Raw genomic sequence first — 11,836 nt, 5'->3', positions numbered from 1 at the left:
CTCATTTATACAGTTTTATATATAAGGCGATACTTGAGTTGCTGCCTTCTTATATATGTTCCCTGCTTGTAATGAAACGTGCTGGTCGGTATTCTCTTCGTCCGCATGGTTACTTGTTGCTTTCTGTTCCATTTGCCCGAACTGAACTTGGTAAAAGAGCTTTTGTCCATTTAGCACCCTCGGCCTGGAACAAACTGCAGAAGGAATGGAAAATGACTGAATTCATTTCATTAAGTGATTTTAAATCTAAACTACGAATCCTTGAGGCCAAGTCCATAACATGCAACTGTTTCAATTAGATTGATTGTCATTTTAACTGACTTTTTATTTTATTTGAATTTTATTGAATTTTATTTTTATTTTATTTGTATTCTTTCACTTATTGTTGCATGTGTGTTGTTGCTGCCTGTGTTTGAGTAATTTCTGTAACTGTGAGACATCTGCTGCTGCCTATCTTGGCCAGGTCTCCCTTGAAAAGGAGGTTTTTAATCTCAATGGGATCTTCCTGGTTAAATAAAGGTTAATAAATAAATAAATAAATAATAAATCTTAAATATATAGCTCAAATAGATTTTATGCTTTCTTAAGTTACTTCCTGATTACCTCAGCACATACAGACTGCACTGGTACACTGAAAGAATTATGCTCTATAAGTGTTTCCCTGACCCTGTGATGGACAAGTCAAGTGGGATAGGCCACACTAAGTCCTGTCATGTTGAAGCTATACCAAAGTCAAACTTCAGTGACTGTGATGTCTAAATATATTTATTAAAATAATTAATAATTACTGGCCAATTAAACTCTGTAGTGATTAAAACTGTGCTACTCGAGGCTGTATTTATTGTGAGCGTATCATCATGCACAAGAAGTTAAATAAGATTTCCATTATGTTGGACACTGGAGTCAGTTTAAAGAACTGCAGTGCTCTCCTGCACCTTTTAGTCTTTTGTAGTGCAACTGCATCCCTTACCTTGAGATCAATATATGTCGTTGCTATGCATTATTTCTCTGCTCTGAGGTAGAAATAATGATTTTCACAAGGTAAGATTGTGAAAATGGTGTCAGCAACACCTATCATGCTTGCTGTCCATTTTGAGAGCTGTAAGCACTGGTCTGCATGTAAGATATGCCATTGTAGATTACGTGCATGTATATGCGTCACTGTATGTGCTGAAGTAAATATGTCTGCACAGCATGATATGCAAGGACTGTGCATACTGTTAGTGTTATTTTCTGTTTCTCAAGAAAATCACCTCTGCAAACATCACCTTTGAAGAAAACCCCTAATCCTATCTTTGTTGACTTCAGGCCTTTGAAACGTTGTGGCCTAAGCTCAGTACCTGTGAGAACAAAGGTATTTGCAGACAGAAGTGTGTAGAAGTGAGAGGCTACAGTCACTTAGTGGATGCAGGTTTCTAAAACTTAAAATTCGTTTAGAGCGGCAGGGAACCTAATCTCAAAAGCCAAGGTTTTCCAAGGTTTTTCAAAGAAAATGATTCACTTACACTCTTTAAAGATTAATAAACTGTAAAAGTGTGCATGTTAAATTGCATTTTATAGTCAAAGCGTAGGTGTCAAACCATAGGCTATGACAAATTGAGTCTCAGCAAGGAACTCAGTGGGTCAAGGCATGACTACATTAGTGCCAGAAGGTTGAAATGTTATTTTCACTTGGCATATACTGGGTCTAGGCCTCTGAATGCATCCAGTATTTCAAGTTTCCTTTCAAGAGAGCAGGGACCACTTGAATGCAATGTAGATATCGAAAGGAAGTAACGCAATATGCTGAGCTCAGGTACTACATTTATTAAACACGAAGAAAGTGATCAGTAACTCCCATTCACTAATGGTGTATTTGATACAGCCATCACATAAAGCCAAAAAGGATAAACTGCTTGCATCCAGACTAACTGATGGCTTGGTATATCTAAAGATAAACAATATTAATAATAAAACAGCAACGAAAAGAGTCATAAATTCTAATTGATGTCAAGCGAATGTTATCATTTTTTTAAAAAAGAAATCAACTCAGAGATGCAAACTTTACCCCAAACCAGGTGCTGATATCGCTTTTATTGGGAATAATAATCTAATTTAAGTGATTCAACTAGGTCTCTCCAGGTACAGTGAAGTCCTGTATGTTTTGTGAATACCAGTGAGCAACAACTGTAAATGATATTATTTTTTATATAAAAAGGGAAAACAAATGTCACAGTCTCATAACGGTGGTTTAACCTCCATTATCTACTGTACAGCTTTTAGAGAGAGAGAAAAGAAAGAAATTCTATACTTTCAATCTGCACAGGTATGTGTTTGAGTTTTATACACAATAGTCTGACATTTCTCTGCTGAGGAACAGGCATTATGAATGTCTGTTACGGCTACAGCAAGCTTAACCTTCGTCCAACTGTTAGATTCTATTCTTAACTATAGAAGTATACTTCACATTTCAGCCCTACATCAAAATGAATAAACCAGTTCATTAGTTTCTTCAGCTCAAAGGTTTAACAAGACAATACTTAAATATACTTATGACATGATTTTCTTCCTTTAGTAAAGTATTTCTCTTAAGAGAGTTGGTGTCAGTTGGTAATTGTTGTAGCTGAAAGACAGGATTTAGAGACTCATTAACCCCCAAAGTATTGAATAATGATTACGTTTCAACCAACAGCACCCCTTCATGAACAAACATCACTGTAACAGAAGACAAATGAACACTTAGTCACTGATGTTGCTGTCATTTAAATAAAATTTGATGGTATTTTCTTACAGTAAGAGGTTCAGTGTTTTCCTTGTTCACAAATCCCTCTGTGTTTAATGAACCCATATTTTATTCACAATACAACATAGAAAGCATATCAGTTTTTAAAAAGAGAAAATGCACAGAAAAGAAGTTATTTTGGAATTGATGGTAGCAGCAAATATTAAAAAAGTTTAGCTGGAGGAACATTTGTCAACTTATTAGGTTAATTTGTAGAAGATCAGTAACATGACTGAGTATAAAAAGAGCATCTCAGAGAAGCAGAGTTTCTTAGAATTAAAGCTGGGCAGAGGCTCACCTGACTGCAATCCAGACCTTTAACCAATTTACATCACTTAGCATGAAACAAAAAATGAAACAAAAAAGATCCAGGACAGCAAAAATCCTTTATCAGACAAGAATGGGACAGCATTCAGCAACATCTGGGCTCCTCAGTTCCCAGATGTTTATGGACAGCAACACATCTCGATTTAAAAAAAATGTTTTGCTCCCATCACATTCAAATGACCTAATTGTCTTTCTTAAAATTAAACCTTTTTGTTCCATTGTGAATAAAATCTGGATTTATGAAGTTTGCAAATCATTACACTTTTTTCTCTTTTATATTTCGCTGTCCAAACCTTGTTGGAGTTAGAGTAATAGAAAATAAATAGAAAGCCAAAATATAAACCATCCTTTCAGCATTATTTGAAATGTTGGTTTAGGTCTTAAAGGCCATAAAAATTATTAAACACATTAACACATTATTTTCCTCTCAGCTTAGATAAAGTGATAAACTATTTTTCCTTTACATACCAACAATATGTTAATGTCACATGTATAATATTTTTCCTCAAACAGACAAATTCAATATGAAGAAAATAACCTATACATATGCACTATATGCACAATATACAACACATGCCACCTTCTTCCCCAGAATCCCTACTAAACCCCACATTTCATCTCAAGCTGCTGTGATAGTGCATGTTTTCAAAAGACAGAAAGTGTGACAGATCTTAACTTCTCACTGATCATCAGGGGAGGGGGAAAAGGCAACAACAAACAAAGATATAGTTGTGACTGTTACGGCCGAGACCGTTTCAGACGAGTGACAGGACTCAAACGCAAGACGCCGAACAGCTCGTAAGTATATTTTAAGAATAATGTTTAATGTTTACACAAAATATTCATAAACAAAAGGTGAGCGTAGACGTTAAACTAAATAACGATCTGGTCCGGGTCAGAAAGGACAGCTATTCCGGGGATTGGACTGGAAAGCAAGTCACAAAGGGTCCAGGAAAAAGGTCGGGGTCACTGTAACAGAATGCAGATGTTCAAACATAGATAAGGAGGCATATGAATATGTTGTTTGGCTCAGAATCCTCCTTCGTACTGCGTACTTGCCAACGGAGGTCGGGGATGACATAGAGGGGTGAGTAGTCCGGGTGTGTAAATCCAAAAACTCCTGGCGTGGAGGCAGAGAGGCAGGTAGGTAATTTTGGTAATAGCCTGAGGGACTGCCAGAAGGTCCAGCATCCAAGTAGAAGCTCTTCGCCAGGGGTTGACAGTTAGGTGTAGCTGAAAAAGGAAGCGCACAAAAAACAAACATACAGTGAGGCAAGGTGATTCAAAAAAACACGTAGGGAATTTATGGTGGTGGCCTGCACTGACTGATGTTTAGCAGAGAATCTGGCGAAGAGAGATTGAGAACGCTGGCCTTATGAGTCCCCGGCTAATTACCCACAGATGTAAGCGATCAGCAAAAACACTGAGGCCCCTCCCAGGGGTGGAGACGCCGGCTCGGAGGGAGACACACTGGCACACACCCGGACCATGACAGTGACTTTACAAGAAGCAGCAGGGAAGGTACACACCCCAGAGAAGGAACAGGACATTGGTGGAGAAGGTAACGAACTTCAGGTATACCTGAGAGACCACATCAAAGAGGCTGACTTAGTACACACACACACGCACACACATACACACACACACACATCCTAGCGGGAAAAGAAGATGCAATGGCTTAACCAGCTCAGACAGCTCAGCTGCACGTACCATTGGCTCTATGCTCCCCATTCTGCAGGACTTACGTGCCAGCAGAGCAGAACCAGAGCATGTAGGATTGTGAAACATCCTTATAACTATTCTTGCTATTTTGCCAAGTCCAATCCTGGAAGCATCATCAGGATGGTAAATTCCAACCTCTGTATGCCCAACCTTGATTTCTTGTGCGAATGCTTTCCAACCCTTTGTGCAGCACATTCTGCATGCAAAATGTCCACAGTATTGATTTTAAGGTTGGCGTTACATATGTGACATGAGTGGACATTAATAAATTGAACATTAATAAATTGTGTTTCTTGATGTCATTGACTTGAGTGGTCCCATTCTTAATCCATAGGGTTTTGATCCACCCTTTGTAGCTATAACAGCTTCAGCTCTTCTTTCCACAAGCTTTAGGCATATGCTTACGGGAAATTTCTGACCATTCATCCAGAAGTGTATTTGTGAGGTCAGATACTAAGGTTGGATGAGAAGGCCTGGCACACAATCTTCGCTCTAACTCAACATGTTCTGTTGGGTTGAGGTCAGGACTCTGTGCAGGTCAGTCAAGTTTTTACACCAAACTCACTCACCCATGTTCTTATTGACCTTGCTTTGTGTAGTGATGTGTAGTCATGTTGGAACAGGAAATGGCCATACCCAAATTGTTCCCACAAAGTTGGGGCTGAACATTAAGAATTTATTTTACTGGAACTACGAGGCTGAGCCCAACTCCTGAAAAACAACCCTACACCATAATCCCCTCCGCCAAACTTTACAAGTGTCAATTTGCAGTCAGACAAGTATTGTTCTCCTGGCAACCACTATTATGTCTCCACTACTCTAGAGTAAAGTGGCGGATGCTTTACACCACTGTATCTGGCACTTTGTATTGTGCTTCGTGATGTAGAGCTTGGATGTAGCTGCTCAGCAATGAAAACTCACTCCATGAAGCTCTGTATGCATTGTTCCTGAGTTAATCTGAAGGCCACATGAAGTTTAGAGATCTGTAGCAATTGACTCAGCAGAACGTTGGTGACCTCTGCACACTATGTTACTCAGCATCCCTTGACTCTGATTTTTTGTGACCTATCACTTCATGGCTGAGTTGCTGTTGTTCCCAATTGGTTCCACTTTGTTATAAAACCACTAACAACTGAGTGTGGAATATTTAGCAGCAAGGAAATTTCTCTAATGGGCTTGTTGCATTAGTGGCATCCTATCATGATATCATGCTGACATTCAGTGAGCTCCTGAGAGTGACCCATTCTTCCTCAAATGTCTGTAGAAGCAGTCTGCATGACTATGTGACTGATTTCATACACCTGTGGCCATGGAAGTCACTGGAACACCTGAATTCATTGATTTGGGTGGGTGAGTGAATACTTTTGGCAAAACAGTGTCGATCAAAAGTATTCTAGAACAACTTACAGGAATAAAGAGCAAAGTGCACTAAAATAACAGAATAAGAGCTTACCAAGCAGTAGGGAAAGGAGTATATTAGGAATAACAAAAACACTGTGACATTTTTATAGACAGTGTTGTTATGAAAATCTGAGACTGTAAAAGAAGTTTAAACCTGGCAAATCTATCACCACCACTTGCCTGTGAACAAACAGGAAAATTTCTTACAGTGTAAGTCTTGATTTTTTGGAGAAAAGAGACACAGAAAACACATTACTGAATCATTGTTTTGCATCATACAGAAAAGAAGGGACATTTTGCATTTCCATCCAATGATGTAATTGTCATGCACAGAGCAGCTTCTTTACTTGTACTGTTAGGGACAGTTTGCCAGCAAGCTGTGTGGTTTATTCTAGTTGACAGGTCTGCAATTTCTTTCAGCCGCAGCACTCATCTCTGTCAACTGCTCACGTCTGCTGGTTGGGAATCACTACCTTTTAGAGCAGTACAGCAAATCCAGCCTCTTCTTCTGCAAGGCTCTCAAAAAACAGCATCAAATAACCCCTGATCACTCTTATTTCAGCTTCACTTTTGCCAGTTTAGAGAAACACTTCAGTCTCTCGTGGATAAGCACTGACCTGCAGATTGGTGTGGCGTGTCACTGTCATGACGAGAGCACAGAACTGGAAGAAGAAGCTTTCAATTTACCAGTTGGTCTACGTTCCAACCCTTACCTATGGTCACAAACTCTGGGTGAAAAACAAACAAATGAGATTGAGGATACAAGCTGTCCTTCGTGGGGTGGTTGGGCTCAGCTGTGGACATCTGGAGGGAGCTCGGAGTTGAGCCACTGCTCTTTCATGCCGAAGGGAACCAACTGAGGTGATTCAAGCATCTAATCAGAATTCTGGGCAGATCCACTACAAGGAATTCAAAAAGCATTCCAATATAAATTTATAATTTATAGTATGTGTAAATATAAACACAAACATAACCCTTCAAAACTGTGGTGTCATGATATGGTAGTACTGATAACTAGGGATGTGTGTGACTAGCTGACTAATAGTTGCTGTTGTCACTGGTCGGTACCGGACTTACCAGACGTTTATGTAATTGTTAAAATTTTAATTTATGCCCAATACTGGTTGTTGTTGAGAAAACCTGTTCATTTTGGCTTCATCTTTTTGTTAACTCTATTAGATTGAGATTGTTGATACAAGCAGTGGAAAATAGCTTTATCCGAAAGGTGGATGAGCTCTACCTTAGCGATAGGTTGAGGAGTGTAATCATTTAGGAGGGTTTCAGAGTAGAGTCGCTACTTCTTCACATCAAAAGAAGATGGCTAATGCTGTCGTCACTTAGGTAAGGTGTTCTGGTCAGGCATGTCCAGGAGGAGGCCCTGGCGTAGACCTGGGACACACTGGAGAGATTACATCTATCGGCTGGTCTGGGAAAGGCAGAGGTGAAGAGAGGGAAGTCTGAGCTTCTGTGCTTAAGGTGCCAATATACCCTCCACAGTGGTTGCTTCGCTCACTGTCGTGCCATTATCACACAGATGCAGTCATATGTACACCCCATTAAGGTGCAAGAAGCCGCTGCAGCATTCCCTGAAACAATAGGTCTCGCCACTCGGACAATTTGCGTCATACACCCTGATAAGGAGGAGAAGAAGTCAAAACCAGAAGGAAAGACTTTGCTGAGTGTTGGTTTGCAAAGTTCTTTCCATAAACCTAAGTTTTCAAAACAGTTGCAACATCTCTCTCTGTGTACAAGTTTGTCTCTGAGCTTCTCTGCAAGATTATCGTTATCAATATCATATCAAATGGCAGTAAAACCCGGCACAATCGTCAATTGTGACAGTCATGGCGCAATGTGGCAAGTTACAAAAATCAAGATATCATCTGCCGGTCACGGTTTCCTTCCCACTGTCGCCAAAGTGCTTGCTCATAGGGGGTCATATGATTGTTGGGTTTTTCTCTATATGTATTATTGTAGGGTCTACCTTACAATGTAAAACGCCTTGATGTGACTGTTGTTGTGATTTGGTGCTCTATAAAAAAATTGAATTGAATTAAATTTAATTTAATTAAATATTTAACATCGGTTTTCTCTTCTTCACTGTCTGGAGTATGACGTGTAATGTTGATAATGCACGATGCCAAGTGCTGCACAGTTAAGCGGCATGAACATATCATTAATGAACGTAATTACTGGTTTAAAACTCGTTGTCATCAGTTTTTCACATTTTTTTCTTTAAATGGTTCTCAAATTTGACTTAATAGCTGAGTGTTTCTTAGTTCTAGAGTAAGCTGTTAGTCTAATTTTTTTTTCACATTTAGTTGATTAAAGAATTAGTGCACATCCTTACTGATAACTGTGACATACTATATGTGAAATAATTATATGTTGTAATATTGTAGTTTTGCTTTCTTTTTGTGACACTTTATAGTTAGCGACACTTGTATTTTTCTCATTTATTTGTCCAAATGGAGAGTCCAATCTGGCATGAATAGAAGAATCGAGGGAAAAAAAAGAATATCTAAGAAAAACTAAATAGGGAATATACATTTTTGACCTTTTAATAAGTGAAGAGCTGAAGATTCAGCATTGCAAGGGCCTTTGAATACAGAACAAAATTATAAATGTTTTCAGAAAATGCCAGCTACCTTTCATATAGTTACTTAGAAAACATTATAAATCAATCGTGCAATTTTCTCTCTGACATTTGTTTTTCAAAGAGCTCAGTATTTTCTAATACAAAAAAATATGCACACCTTCATTTTTTAAAACAAATACACTCGAGACAGGATCTGTAATAATATCATTTCTCAACACTCATCCACTATGGTTTGTTGTAGTATAAACAATGCCTGAGCAAATATCTCCTACATTTACATAATAAGGTAAAAAAAAAAAAAAAAGACTTTTGCATGGTGGTGTTTTTATGAGGTTGCTGAGTGAACTTGGCAGTCATAATGTATTGTTTTTTCAAAGGAAAGCCCATAAACTATGCTTCACTTTGTTATTTGTCAGCTAAACAAGGATGAAACAAGTTGTTTGGAGATGAAAAACAGATGTATGCACTAAATGTAGTGCATAGTTTACAGCTTCAAAAATGATTCAGATTTTTCTTCAAATGCCAAAGCAAAAGAAAAAATGCTCTGCTTTACAGAAATCCGTGGTTAAACATGCTCTCGTCTGCCCTTCACAGACCTTTAAAAGGTTATATATCCATGCATCTCATCTTGTGTGTGCTAGCTCGCTTTGCTCTGACTAAAGCAGAACTAAACAAACCCAAAGAAGAGACAATTACAGCCTTTCTTCTACACCTAAGTTTAAAGGTGGATTTGACCACCAGTTTTAATCTTGTCATTTTAAGGGGTTTTACTTTTTTTTTTTATCCTTGATTCTTGATTGCACGCTCCCTCCCCTCCTATTGTTGTCTCAAATTCTTTAATCAAACTCAGCAAATTAATTGTTTTATTGTGTTTTTATGCTTTCTCTCCTATTTTGCCCTCTTGTTACTTTGTGAAACGGTTTAACTTTGTTTTGTACTTGGCAACTTTGATAAAGCTTTTTAAAAAAGCACACGGAAAGAATGCTTTCTTTATTTGTCTTTGGTAAGTTGTTGAGAGGTGAAAGCCATTAGTGTCACGCCATTAAATGAAGCTTACATGATAGAATAGCCATTCACGTTTCACCATTAACCTTGAACTTCAAATGCCATTAGCACTCTGAAATAAATTAATGTAACACAATTCAAGACATAGTGTGTATGTTTGGTGTCTCTGATTATATGTCACATGTGAAAATACATCTCTGTATGTTCAATTAGGAAAATGCATCTCCTTTAATTAACGCTCAACATATCTCAATTTAAGGCTAATCATCAGGTCTATTGGAACCTGTTTATTTACCCCTCAACACACTCTGGAAAGTCACGGTATGAAAACAAGTCCGCAGGCATGCATTGCTACATTATAAATATAAATAAATTATCATAAATAATGCCAAAGCACAGCAGACATCAGGCAGTCTATGACCTTTTTACCCCTGATTTGACCTGCTGTCTGTCTGTGACAGCTTGAAGGCAGTTTTAACATGGAGCATAAAAATTATTCAGTCAGCTTCCGCTGAGCACTTAGGGCACCCACTGCACAACAAAGCACTCAACTTCCTAAGCAATCTGCTTTTCATGCATAGCTTCTCTGTACCAGTCACGCATTAAAGCTGAAAAGCCAGTGACTGTGATAATCAGATTTTCCTTCATTTAGTTTTTTTAATCACATAGTCGGGTTGGAGTAAATAAAATAAGTTATTACAGGATTCTATGCAGTCCTGTGAAAAGCAAAGTACATCCCATGATAGAGTAGCTTGTGGAGCCACCTTTAGGAGCCACAACTTGGAGTATTCAGTTTCTGTATCAACTCATTGAAGTTTGCAGGCACACCTTTATGTACAGCTCTCTTAAAGTTCCCACTAAATCATATTCCTGAGGTTGAGATCTGGACTTTGACTGGGCTATTGCACCACCTAGGTTCTATAGCTGCTGTGCTTGGGATCAATGTTCTGTTGCATGACTCAGTTTGGGCAAAGCTTTAGTTATTGGATAGATGTCTCACAGTGACTCTAGAATATTTTGGTGTACAGAGGAGTTGGTTGACGCAATAACTGCAAACTGCTCAAGTGATGTGGCTGCAAAACAAGCCCAAATCATCACCCCTCGACCTCCATGGTTGACTGTTATTGTGAGTTGTTTGTGTTCATATGCTGTGTTTCGTTTTCACCAACGAACGAGGCATTCATCTCCTCTGTCAAAAAGACATTGCTCCTGAACTCTTGTGGTTTGTTCGAATACAGCTTTGCAAACCTAAGATGTGCAGCAATTTTCTTTTTTAGAGAAAAGGTCTCTCCAGGAAATTCTTCCAAACAATAATCTGTCCTTTTCTAGTGCTGAGCCCTGCATAGTCTGGAATGTAGCTCTTGGGTTGTTTTTTGGTTTTTGGGTTGTGGTTTTTTTTGGGGGGGGGTTACAGTTTCTCAAGCAATTCGTGGTCTGACATTGGGTGAATTGGGTGTGCCGATACATCCACTCCTGGGAAGATTGTGGCATTCTGTTTACACATATCTGAAAGCTCCAGACCAGCAAGCTACCTGAACTTCTGTTTCTGATAAGTAATTAATCAAATGCATTTGATTATCAGCACCTGGCTACTATTTACCGTCTTAATTCCTATAGAAGCAGTAAGACTGTGCTTGGCTTTTCAGAAGACTGGGTATTATACATTTATACACAGAATCAAAACAAGTCATATTAATTGTCTTCAGGTTTTTACAACCACTATGATTTTTACATCTTGAGTTGCAGTGGGTAGTGCCAGGGTTTTATTTTGGTTTTGTTTGTTGGTTGGTTTTGTTTTTCCAATCTGTAGTGTGGCATTGTGTCATATCCACAGCGATCGTGTGACTTCGGCCTCCCAAACCTTTGCTGAACTCTAAGACTGTTATTTATCTCCAGTAAAGTGCCCTTAGTGTGTTTCAGTGTCCGTTCACATATCTTTAAAACTGTAGCTCAGCCCAAGCTGCTAGCCATACTTGTTTTTCATCACGTATTGTATTACACGACAGCTGAATGAGAACCTTTTG

General features: G+C 38.6%; 1 long non-coding RNA gene across 2 annotated transcripts; it reads right to left on the bottom strand.

Annotated features, from left to right (window-relative positions):
• Window positions 1–3,891: 3,891 nt before the first annotated feature.
• LOC146678670 (uncharacterized) lies at window positions 3,892–4,723 on the bottom strand. Of its 2 annotated transcripts, XR_014912421.1 has the most exons (3): window positions 4,415–4,723; window positions 4,144–4,321; window positions 3,892–4,057 (listed from the first exon to the last, which is right to left on the bottom strand). It is a non-coding gene; the product is annotated as an uncharacterized LOC146678670 (long non-coding RNA). The 2 variants fall into 2 exon arrangements; XR_014912420.1 differs by having other exon boundaries at window positions 3,892–4,321.
• Between the last annotated feature and the right edge of the window lie 7,113 nt (window positions 4,724–11,836).

The sequence above is a fragment of the Rhamphochromis longiceps genome, linkage group LG1 (assembly GCF_057381845.1).
Source record: "Rhamphochromis longiceps isolate RC_006_pf linkage group LG1, R_longiceps_female_GT1.1, whole genome shotgun sequence".
Lineage (NCBI taxonomy): Eukaryota > Metazoa > Chordata > Actinopteri > Cichliformes > Cichlidae > Rhamphochromis > Rhamphochromis longiceps.
The sequence above is the reverse complement of the archived record's forward strand: the minus strand, read 5'-3'. Positions and strand labels throughout refer to the sequence as shown.